The 12,608-nt window shown below is 37.9% G+C and overlaps 1 protein-coding gene across 1 annotated transcript in view; it reads right to left on the bottom strand.

Moving 5' to 3' along the window:
* Positions 1-6,035: 6,035 nt before the first annotated feature.
* The window catches only part of sh3bp5lb (SH3-binding domain protein 5-like, b), a 67,372-nt gene continuing 60,799 nt past the window's right edge, over positions 6,036-12,608 (bottom strand). The window contains exon 7 of the mRNA XM_078176143.1: positions 6,036-6,413. The gene's annotated coding sequence lies outside the window, so the exon portion shown is untranslated. The remainder of the gene's footprint in view (positions 6,414-12,608) is intronic.

The raw sequence follows: 12,608 nt of genomic DNA, 5'->3' as shown, positions 1-12,608 counted from the left end.
CCATGTCTCACGGTCTCACACAAGCGTGCACACATGAACGCTGTGCCCAGAGAGGCAGTTAGAGCTAGAGGCTACAATGAGGCTAAAAACAGAGTTCAAATGACGTTTTTCCAAACGACTTTTTATGTCGGGGCTTCAGGACACTTAGATCACTACGGACGAGCAGTATGGAGATATTTTGTGGTTTCAATTATGTGTTTTTGGACGTTTGAATCTGGGGCGCCATAAGCCTCCATTAAGTGGAGTTTTGTTGCTACCTCCTCTCCCCTTGGATCTCCGCAAGTGTTGTGAGGATTCTAAAACTTCACCTGATCCTCCATTGGCATGAGGGTGAGTAGGTAATGGGTGAATTTTCATGTTGGGTCCACTATCCCTTTACAGGGTCTCTGCAGGTTTCAACAAGTCAAATTTAAGACTTTTTAAGACTTTTTTAAGACCATAATGAATACAATTTAAGACCCATTTCACACTGATAAATTCGATAAATTCTGACTGGGCAGCACAGGTAGCCTACTTCAGTTCCGCTTTGTAGTTACGTTATAGCGTCCTCAAAAATCGAAACATTTAAAAGCGAGACTGAAGTTTATGCATGTTTTAAATAAAAGTAACGTCAATAGATTTTTAAGACCTTTCAAAATCGTATTTAAGACCTTTTATGAGATTTTATGAGAATTTTAGACATTTTAAGGCCTTAAATTCAAATTATTGGATTTGAGACTTTTTTTAGACTTTTTAAGACCCCACGGATACCCTGCTTTAACAGGTGAGAGTCACGGAGGATGAGGGGGGAAAGGGGGAGGGACGAGCTAGCTCTGTTGTGTTTGATAACATTGTTGAACATAAACAGAAGTGATGCCCAACGGTGCTTAGCATGCCTTTAATGACAGCAGTCATAAACGTTTATGACATGTGCATGTTTATGACAAGTTCATGACAGTGTCATGTCATAGTTATGACAGTGTCATGTCACCCTTATGTAGATACCTTCAAGTAAAGTGTTACCAAATAATCTTCAGGTTCAGCTTGCATATGATGTGTACCACTTCTATGTGGTAAATGCTATTGACTTGCTATCCCCCCTTTGCGCCATCTGGTTTCATTGACAAAGGCTTTAGGCATAGTTATTGTCTTCCCTCACTTGGAGTACATGAAATTGTGAGCATGGGGCTATAGCACATAGCAGCCTCTCAAGCCAGGCACAGTTAAAATGCCAATTTAAAACTATTACATCAGCCATTCACCTTACATTGTAGAATAATGGTAAACGACAGCAGCAAATGAAGATTTTTTTTCAATGTCAAACATTAATCCAGAATTTAATTAATTTCTAAGTTACTCGGTACAACTAAACCCACACTTTTTCTGTTGTCAGCAATTGGGGCTTTGCTACCACCGAAGAAGACCAGGGAAACGCAGTACAAAGTACCAGAAAAAAAGATTTTTTTTTCTTTTTTTTTCTTTGTCAAACTATCATTTCCAATTTCAAAAATAAACTTACATGCTCAGTAGTGACAGTGATGTAGGCATACTATAAAAGAGTCAATATTCCCCCTTTTAAAATACAATAAGGCAAATTAAATACTGTTACCCTTTAATAATAAAGTTCCATAAAATAATGTTTGCATGTAAAATGAGGTTCATGTCTAATGCTCAGCAATATTATACATCTGTTATTCTTGAAACTGTACATTCACTCTGAACAAATGGCTAACAATGTTTTCTAAAACAAAGTTTTAGAAAACAACCAGGCTTTAGAATGAAGTCATTATATATATGTATATATATATATATATATGTATACACACATACACACACACACACGTATATATATATATATATATATATATATATACACACACACACACATATATATATATATATATATATATATATATATATATATATATACACACACATATTTATATATATACATACATACATATACATATTATATATATATATATACATATACATATATATATATACAGTACAGGCCAAAAGTTTGGACACACCTTCTCATTCAATGCGTTTTCTTTATTTTCATGACTATTTACATTGTAGATTCTCACTGAAGGCATCAAAACTATGAATGAACACATGTGGAGTTATGTACTTAACAAAAAAAGGTGAAATAACTGAAAACATGTTTTATATTCTAGTTTCTTCAAAATAGCCACCCTTTGCTCTGATTACTGCTTTGCACACTCTTGGCATTCTCTCCATGAGCTTCAAGAGGTAGTCACCTGAAATGGTTTCCACTTCACAGGTGTGCCTTATCAGGGTTAATTAGTGGAATTTCTTGCTTTATCAATGGGGTTGGGACCATCAGTTGTGTTGTGCAGAAGACAGGTTAATACACAGCCAACAGCCCTATTGGACAACTGTTAAAATTCATATTATGGCAAGAACCAATCAGCTAACTAAAGAAAAACGAGTGGCCATCATTACTTTAAGAAATGAAGGTCAGTCAGTCCGGAAAATTGCAAAAACTTTAAATGTGTCCCCAAGTGGAGTCGCAAAAACCATCAAGCGCTACAATGAAACTGGCACACATGAGGACCGACCCAGGAAAGGAAGACCAAGAGTCACCTCTGCTTCTGAGGATAAGTTCATCCGAGTCACCAGCCTCAGAAATCGCAAGTTAACAGCAGCTCAGATCAGAGACCAGATGAATGCCACACAGAGTTCTAGCAGCAGACCCATCTCTAGAACAACTGTTAAGAGGAGACTGCGCGAATCAGGCTTTCATGATCAAATAGCTGCTAGGAAACCACTGCTAAGGGGAGGCAACAAGCAGAAGAGTTTTGTTTGGGCCAAGAAACACAAGGAATGGACATTAGACCAGTGGAAATCTGTGCTTTGGTCTGATGAGTTCAAATTTGAGATCTTTGGTTCCAACCGCCGTGTCTTTGTGAGACGCAGAAAAGGTGAACGGATGGATTCCACGTGCCTGGTTCCCACTGTGAAGCATGGAGGAGGAGGTGTGATGGTGTGGGGGTGTTTTGCTGGTGACACTGTTGGGGATTTATTCAAAATTGAAGGCACACTGAACCAGCATGGCTACCACAGCATCCTGCAGCGACATGCCATCCCATCCGGTTTGCCTTTAGTTGGACGATCATTTATTTTTCGAAAGGACAATGACCCCAAACACAACTCCAGGCTGTGTAAGGGCTATTTGACCAACAAGGAGAGTGATGGAGTGCTGCGGCAGATGACCTGGCCTCCACAGTCACCGGACCTGAACCCAATCGAAATGGTTTGGGGTGAGCTGGACCGCAGAGTAAAGGCAAAGGGGCCAACAAGTGCTAAACACCTCTGGGAACTCCTTCAAGACTGTTGGAAAACCATTTCAGGTGACTACCTCTTGAAGCTCATCGAGAGAATGCCAAGAGTGTGCAAAGCAGTAATCAGAGCAAAGGGTGGCTATTTTGAAGAAACTAGAATATAAAACATGTTTTCAGTTATTTCACCTTTTTTTGTTAAGTACATAACTTCACATGTGTTCATTCATAGTTTTGATGCCTTCAGTGAGAATCTACAATGTAAATAGTCATGAAAATAAAGAAAACGCATTGAATGAGAAGGTGTGTCCAAACTTTTGGCCTGTACTGTATATATATATATATATATATAGATATATGTATGTGTGTGTGTGTGTGTGTGTAAATATATATAAATCCAGTCCAAACATGCAGCAGTTGTACAAACCCACTTTTTAAAATAAAATGTTTGGATCATAAAGTCCTTCTGTTTCAGCTTTCACTGCCTCTGCATGGACTGTAGTAATTAATTTTAAGTCAATTGACAGAAACACATAAGAGTATAAAAAAAAAAATCCATTTGCTTCCTGTTGGGTTACAACAAATATGGTGCACATATAATTTGACAACAAATTATCTTATTTGAAAATGAAATTTTACAGTACACATTAAATTAAACTAGGATTATACTGATATATCAGTTGCACAACATTTCAGGTTATGTTGGACTTTTATCAAAGTCAGATTTTGGCCAGTCAGTTCCACCTCGGTACTGACAGAGAGTTCAGTACCTGCAGTGACATTACATTTGTGCGAAATAAACAGTTTATCATTATGGGAAATACACTGACCCTTAACTTTTTAATAGTTGCGATGGATATCTATCTCATGTCTATGTTGAGTAAAGAGCTGGAGTCAGTCTACAGCTAAGCTTTATGTATCTAAGCCTTGCTTAGCATAAACACTGGAAACAGCGAGCCTGGCTCTGTACAAAGTTCAGAAAATTAACACAAGTAGATTTTTTAAATCCCTACACAAACAAGACATTTAAAAACAACTAGTGGTTTTAGGGGACCTTCAATGATGAAACAACTTAGACATGAAATTGATATCAATCTTCAGGTAAAAACACTGAACTCTTGGAATTTCCCATGATAACATGAGACTAACCTAAGGACAGTGAACACTCATACTGTATGTAGTCTTTCATAATGGCTGGAATACATGAGACATGACACATCTGCCTTAGTATCCCTGCAGTAGAGCATGTTCTTTATTATCAACTGAAGCTGCTACACTGACCACAGTAGTGTAGCACGCTGGCTGCTCATCTCTATTTTTACACAGCTGGTCTATTTTTTTTTTTTTTTTCGCTATGCGTGGCTTCACAACCATCCAACAAATAAAAACTACATAGAACTGTGTGAAAATAAGCACAATCTTTTTAAAAGTTAATAAATTAAATACTTCATTGTGCCAGAGGTGATGCGAAGCAGCAACGCAACCCTGTGTTAATTGTTAATGTTAAATGGACATAGGCATTCTTGTTTTTTTTACATGATATATATAATATATCATTATGAAGTAAATGTTAACTGCAAATGTAATAGCTGTAGAGTAATGACACCATCAACATTTAGATTTGTTCCCTATAAGCCTCGCTTTCACTATGCAATTCTGCAGCTTCAGTAGTGTGGAATAAATTGTGGCATCCTGAATGTTTTATGAACAGCCTCGGACTTCTCAGACTCTTTTAGCGACGTACCGCTCAGAGGGAACTCACTCAGTGGCTCCTCTGGCAGCAGCACAGCGTCTCTCCCTCTCCTCTCTCTCCGTGCGCACGGGAGTCGGTGTTTTCAAGTGACTTTGTCATAAACCTTTGGTGATGTAAACCTATGTGATGCTCGCAGCTCACTAAAAAAATACGTACATGTGAATGTGCAATAGTTACGGTAGCATAACAGCCAGAATCTGTTGTTACTGTTGTTCACAAACTAAAGAAATGAGAGATTATTTTTGTTCAGTTTTTACTGAATATGTAAAGGCAAACTGTTAAGTTGACATGTAAAACTATATGACTTATTTTGTTGCAATTCTATGGTCTTAAATTAATTTAAAATTTAATTTAAAAAATTTACTGACTTTTTTTATCATCAAGAATATTGTTATCGTAAAAATACCCAGGAATATCTTAATATTATTTTAGGGCCATAGCACTCACCCCATTAGAAAGCCCCATCATTGTGCAATAAGTTAGCCTGCCTATTCCGTTACAAGTTTGTGTTGACAAGCAATCATTGTAAGGATTAATTCTCAGTTTTATTTGTTGTGGTTGATATTAAATTGACTGTTTTTCCTCTAATGTTTTTCCGCCATTCACCAAGGGTATTTTTGTTTATTGTTGTGCATAAATGCTTAAAGATGAGTGTGTGTTGATATTTATAATTGAAACCCAGATATCTCTGCCAACTGACAGTGATGATCCCTGATTGTAAAAGTGCAATGAAAATGCTCTTATTATCAATACTAACAAGACAGAGGAAATTGCTTTTAGCTTTTCTCCTGACTTTCAGCTGTCTCTAGTGAAAATTCACAATGTAGAAATTAAACAAGTATCTTAATACAAAGTGCTGTCATATTTGGCCATTTTATTTTCAATTAAAATACTTGTCTAGTGATTAAGGGTGTAACAATCCATCAGTCTGGATTGATATATCAATTCAATGATCAAGGATCCACTATCATCACTGCAAAGTGAAAACATCAATCCAATCATCATGTAGGCCTTTATTTTGAAATTACGTGTTATCATCAAACAGTAGCAGGCAGATGGCAAGAAACCGAGAGAAAGACTACAAGTATAATTTTATTTACGTGGTAATAAATCAGCAGTGGGGAAATATTTGGGATTTTGGAGAAAATACAGGTCAACAGACAAAGCACATGCCGTATGTAAACAACGCCATTATGAGATAAAATACTCAGGAAACAGCGTACCTGCATGGAAGGGCATCACACTCCACTAATCTCTCTCTACAGCAACATTAGCTGCTCTGTTTCAGCAATGGTCAGCTAAAAAACATGTGCATGTAGGCTGAAATTCAACTGAGCTGTTCTGTCCGGAGATGCAGAGACTTAAACCAACAGTGACTGAAAAAAAGCAGAAATAATACATGTCATTTAATAAGCTATGAGTAGAGGAAAACTCTGCTAGCCACTAGGATAATTTATGCGATATAAACATGCTTCAGCTAATAATGGTGACTACCAAAAAAACAACTGACTTGTCTATGAAACAACTCTTTTATGGCTGTTGGGAAAAGTTTGCCTTCTGGGCTTCAAACCAGACAACGAAGGAGGATTAGCGTCATGTTAAAAGGGAAAAAAAAACAAGTAGATTTCAACGATAAAGTTGTAAATCTATTAGAATAAAGTCATAATATTACGAGAATAAAGTCATAAATCTACAAAGTCGAAATATTACGAGATTGAACTCGTAATTTTAGGAGAAAAAAGTTATAGATTAAGACTGGAAAATCAAGTCACATGGTATAATTAGCAAATGTACAAACAGTGTTGATGGTATGGAGATGTGTGTGAACAGATCGACAATCTGTGTGTAAATGTGTAATCTGAAAATATAAAACACCTTCCACAAATACAAAAAAAGATTTGTAAATACATTAAATTAATTTGCAAATAAATGAAAAACATTTGTGAATATCTTCCTAACATTTACAACTTTCGAACAGGCATTTGTGAACTTAGTTGTTATTTGTGAATCGAAAAAACATTTGTGGATCTCAGTTCTATGCGTGTGGATTTGCTTTTTACACACGCACAGAGCTTTAAAACAAACTTTCCACCGGTCTGAACGAAAATGCACTCGTATCACTCGGCCATTTTCAGATAGCACGTGATCACCCAGCTGATGACGTCATTTCCGCATGTCAAAGTAAGAGCACGCAGTCTTTTTATGAGCTTTTTTTTTTTTTTTTTTTTTTTTTTTTTTTTTAAATTTAAATAATCAGCGATAAGTAACGTGCATTCACTGCTTTATGTTAAAGGATAACTTCGGTATTTTTCAACCTGGGCCCTATTTCCCCATGTGTATGTGTGCGTATGATTCATAGGTACAACTCGTTTTAAAATTGGTTCAGTATTGAGGGAGGCGGATGCAGCCGGCAGCCGCGAAGTAGATATGGGGGCAAATGCGTCCCATATAAGTTTGCGCATTAAAAGTGCTTTTTTTCGCCACTGACCAGTTCAGATTGCCAGTGCTATCTCTGTAAATAGCATACTAAGCGTTTCCCTGACCCTTCACCTCCTCCCGGCTGTGACGTCATCTTGCAAGAGCTTTGCTTGTTGCCGGAAGAAAACAGGGTACGATATATACGAGGGCATCTACAGTTTTTTTTCCATGAAAAGATCCAGGCGGAGCTCCAAAAGACAGGTCGGTCACTCCACTTTAAAACAGTACTATCAGTGATCAAACAACACTCAGCCAGCTTCTAACATTGAACCTTATTGAAATCAGGTATGATTATGATAGCTGATGTTGTTTTTGACACATAAAATATCACCAAATAAAGCCATATGAAACGTGAAAGTTATGATCCCACTTTCTAGATGGTATATCTCAGCCAAAAATAGTGGTAGGACTGAGACTCTTAGCTTTTATAAAAGAGCTAAGTCCCCACTAGTGGCTCCGCATAAGATCGCGAGTAATCCTTTAACTTTTCCCGTCGACAAACGGCATGACATGACTTGTCACCACTCATCGCGATTTTGGACTTTGTGTGTTTAGGCTGCTCTGGTGCGAAATACATAATAAATAAAAGAAAAACGATGTTATTTTTGAAAAGTCAAGAGCTTCCTGAATCCAGCAATACCAAACATCACATGGTTTGATGACGTAGTGCGCCTGGGAGATACCACTTAACAGAGGAGGAGGAGAGCGAGGACGTTGGCATCCTCGCGGAGGTAGAGAGGTTAAAGTCACAAAGCACTTCACATCTTATTATTAGCGTACTCTTAAAAATGTAGTTGTAATGGCTGTACTGAACCGCACCGTGTTTAGTGAGGTTACATCGTTTCAGTGAGGTTACATTAACTGTTGTAAGATATGACAAGTGGCAACACCCTGGTTAAGGTCTTTGATAGAACAGCTGTTGGCGTTGGTAGCTGTTTTTGTTTAGAAATGTCGTATTGTAGTTTTATTGTTCATTGTTAATATGTAGATTGCGCTAATGTTAGCTACTGAAACAGCATCTGTTACCATGGCAATAGTAAACATTCATGTTGCAGGCTGGGTGGACGAAAGCAGGGTGCAGCATTTTATACACTGTAAATAGACCAGAAGTCAGTACCATCCAACCTGTAAAAGATAACTTGTGTCATGTTTCACTTACCATTGCATTTATTGTAATCATTCAACCCATTAGTTGTTTTTAGCATAATTGGTATTTTCTATGTGTATAATCAGTTGGCAGTTGTCTTTGGCCAGCCAACCTGCTACCGCGATCTACTGGTCATAGTGTTTTTGTGTCATCATGACTTATTGCTCTATTGAAACTAGAAAACTCAGCAGTTAGAACATAGACTGCATGGGTAAAATCAGATGTAGGTACACTTATATTTTGCATTTTTATTCATTCTTATGAATACAAATATATTTTATGAATAGCTGTGTTTATTTTCTATTATTGTTTAACGATAAAATGGTCTTTTAAATGTTGTGCTAAAAATGTCTAAATCTTAAACCCCTTAATTTTCTACTGATTACACTAGCATTGAAAGGTTGTGGAGAGATGTCTGGATGTCAGTCACCAGTATCTTCTATCGTGGCCCTGTTTACAGGTTGGATGGTACTGACTTCTGGTCTATTTACACTGTATAAAATGCTGCACCCTGCTTTCGTCCCCCCAGCCCACAACATGAATGTTTACTGTTGCCATGGCAACAGATGCCGTTTCAATAGCTAACGTTAGCTTAGCGGAAATCTTCATATCAACAATGAACAATAAAACTACAATACGACATTTCTAAACAAAAACAGTCACCAACACCAACAGCTGTTCTATCAAAGACCTTAACCAGGGTGTTGCCACTTGCCATGTCTTACAACAGTTAACGTAACCTCACTGAAACGATGTAACCTAACTAAATACTGTGCGGTTCAGCACAGACATTACAACTACATTAGTTTTCATAGTTTTATACAAACGGTGTCTGTCCCCCGACCACCTAAATTATTTAAATCTAAAATTAAACAAAGAGGAGTTGTGCATAACAACCTCATAAAAATTAAAACCTCTTCTGTGACAGAAAGACAAAACAGGAGAATTAAATGCGGACTGTTAAATATCAGGTCTCTATCGTCTAAAGCAGTGTTAGTAAACGAATTAATATCAGATAATCATATTGATTTACTCAGTCTCACAGAAACCTGGCTGTGTCAAGATGAATATGTTAGTCTTAATGAGTCCACTCCTCCCAGTCATAATAATACCCACATTCCTCGAGGCAGCGGCCGAGGAGGGGGAGTTGCAGCCCTTTTTAACTCTAGTCTGTTAATCAGCCCTAAACTTAAACTAGATTATAATTCATTTGAAAGCCTCGTTCTTAGTCTTTTACATCCGACCTGGAAAACCTCGCAGCCACTTTTATTTGTTATAATGTACCGTGCTCCTGGCCCATATTCTGAATTTGTATCTGAATTCTCAGAGTTTTTATCCAGTTTAGTTCTTAAATCAGATAAAGTTATTATTGTAGGCGATTTTAACATTCATGTCGACGTTGATAATGACTCCCTGGCTACCGCGTTTATCTCATTAATAGACTCCATTGGCTTCAGTCAGGGTGTACATGAACCCACTCACTGTTTTAACCATACCCTCGATCTGGTTCTGACGTATGGAATTGAAATTGATAACCTAAAAGTCTTTCCACAGAATCCCTTGCTATCAGATCATTATCTGATTACTTTTGATTTCTTTTTACTCGATTACACGCCACTCAACAACAGTTACTATACTAGATGTTTATCAGATAGTGCTGTCGCAAAATTTAAGGAAAAGATTACTCCGTCGTTAAATTCAATACCAATACCTTCAGTAACAGAGGTTTCCCGTGCCGACTTTAACCTCTCCCAAATTGATCATTTTGTTGATAGCGCCGTAGGCTCGCTGCGAACAACGCTCGACTCTGTAGCTCCTCTTAAAAAGAAGTTAACAAAGCAAAGAAAGTTTGCTCCTTGGTATAACTCTCAAACCCGTAGGTTAAAACAAATATCGCGAAAATTTGAAAGGAATTGGCGATTAACCAAACTGGAAGAATCTCGTTTAATCTGGACAGACAGTCTCAAAACTTATAAGAGGGGCCTCCGCAATGCCAGAGCAAACTATTACTCAGCATTAATAGAAGAAAACAAGAACAACCCCAGGTTTCTTTTCAGCACTGTAGCCAGGCTGACTGAGAGTCAAAGCTCTATTGAGCCTTGTATTCCTTTAGTCTTTAGCAGTAATGATTTTATGAGCTTTTTTAATGACAAAATTCTAACTATTAGAGGCATGACCTCCTGCCCTCAGATGGTAGGCCTACCTATCTAACCTCAAACACAGCTGTAGAACCTAATATATATTTAGATTGCTTCTCCCCAATTTCTCTTCAAGAATTGACCGCAGTGATTTCTTCATCTAAATCATCAACGTGTCTCTTAGACCCCATCCCAACTAGGCTACTTAAGGAGGTCTTTCCTTTAGTTAACACTCATATATTAGATATGATCAATATATCCTTATTAACAGGCTATGTACCACAGTCTTTTAAGGTAGCTGTAAATAAACCTCTCCTAAAAAAGCCCACCGTGGATCCAGAGGTGTTAGCCAACTATAGACCAATATCTAATCTTCCCTTTATGTCAAAGATCCTTGAGAAAGTAGTCGCAGACCAGCTGTGTGATTTTCTCCAGGATGATAATTTATTTGAGGAATTTCAGTCAGGATTTAGAGTGCATCATAGCACTGAGACAGCTCTAGTTAAAATTACAAATGACCTTCTGATTGCTTCAGACAAAGGACTCGTCTCTGTTCTTGTTTTATTAGATCTTAGTGCGGCGTTTGACACAATTGACCATCAAATTCTACTGCAGAGACTGGATCACTTAATTGGCCTAAAAGGTTCAGCACTAAGCTGGTTTAAATCTTATTTATCTGATCGTTTTCAATTTGTTGACGTTCATAATGAATCATCCTTACGTACCAAAGTTTGTTTTGGAGTTCCGCAAGGTTCTGTGCTCGGACCAATCCTATTTACTCTATATATGCTTCCTTTAGGTAACATCATTAGAAATCACTCTATAAATTTCCATTGTTATGCGGATGATACACAGTTGTATTTATCGATGAAGCCAGAAGAAAGTAATCAATTAACTAAACTCCATAACTGCCTTAAAGACATAAAAAATTGGATGAGCACCAATTTCCTGATGTTAAATTCAGACAAAACTGAAGTTATTGTTCTTGGCCCCAAACAACTCAGAGACTCTTTATCTGATGACATAGTTTCTGTAGATGGCATTGCTCTGGCCTCTACCACTACCGTAAGAAACCTCGGAGTAATATTTGATCAAGATTTGTCTTTTAATTCTCATTTAAAGCAAACCTCACGGACTGCATTTTTTCATCTGCGTAATATTGCGAAAATTAGGCCTATCCTGACCCAAAAAGATGCCGAAAAATTGGTCCACGCTTTTGTTACCTCAAGGCTGGATTACTGTAACTCTCTATTATCAGGTAGCTCTAGTAAGTCCTTAAAAACTCTCCAGCTAATTCAGAATGCAGCAGCACGTGTACTAACAGGAACTAAGAAACGAGATCATATTTCTCCTGTTTTAGCTTCTTTGCACTGGCTCCCTGTAAAATCCAGAATTGAATTTAAAATCCTACTGTTAACTTATAAAGCTCTAAATGGTCAAGCTCCGTCATATCTTAGAGAGCTCATAGTGCCATATTATCCCACCAGAACACTGCGCTCTGAGAACGCAGGGTTACTCGTGGTCCCTAAAGTCTCCAAAAGCAGATCAGGAGCCAGAGCCTTCAGCTATCAGGCTGCTCTCCTGTGGAATCATCTTCCTGTTACGGTCCGGGAGGCAGACACCGTCTCCACATTTAAGACTAGACTTAAGACTTTCTTCTTTGATAAAGCTTATAGTTAGGGCTGGCTCAGGCTTGCCCTGTACCAGCCCCTAGTTAGGCTGACTTAGGCCTAGTCTGCCGGAGGACCCCCTATAATACACCGGGCTCCCTCTCTCTCCCTCTCTCTCTCTCTCTCTCATCCTATTAC

This window comes from Epinephelus lanceolatus, chromosome 16 (genome assembly GCF_041903045.1).
Source record: "Epinephelus lanceolatus isolate andai-2023 chromosome 16, ASM4190304v1, whole genome shotgun sequence".
NCBI classification, from domain to species: domain Eukaryota; kingdom Metazoa; phylum Chordata; class Actinopteri; order Perciformes; family Serranidae; genus Epinephelus; species Epinephelus lanceolatus.
Note: the sequence above shows the minus strand (reverse complement) of the source record. Positions and strands in the feature narration are given on the sequence as shown.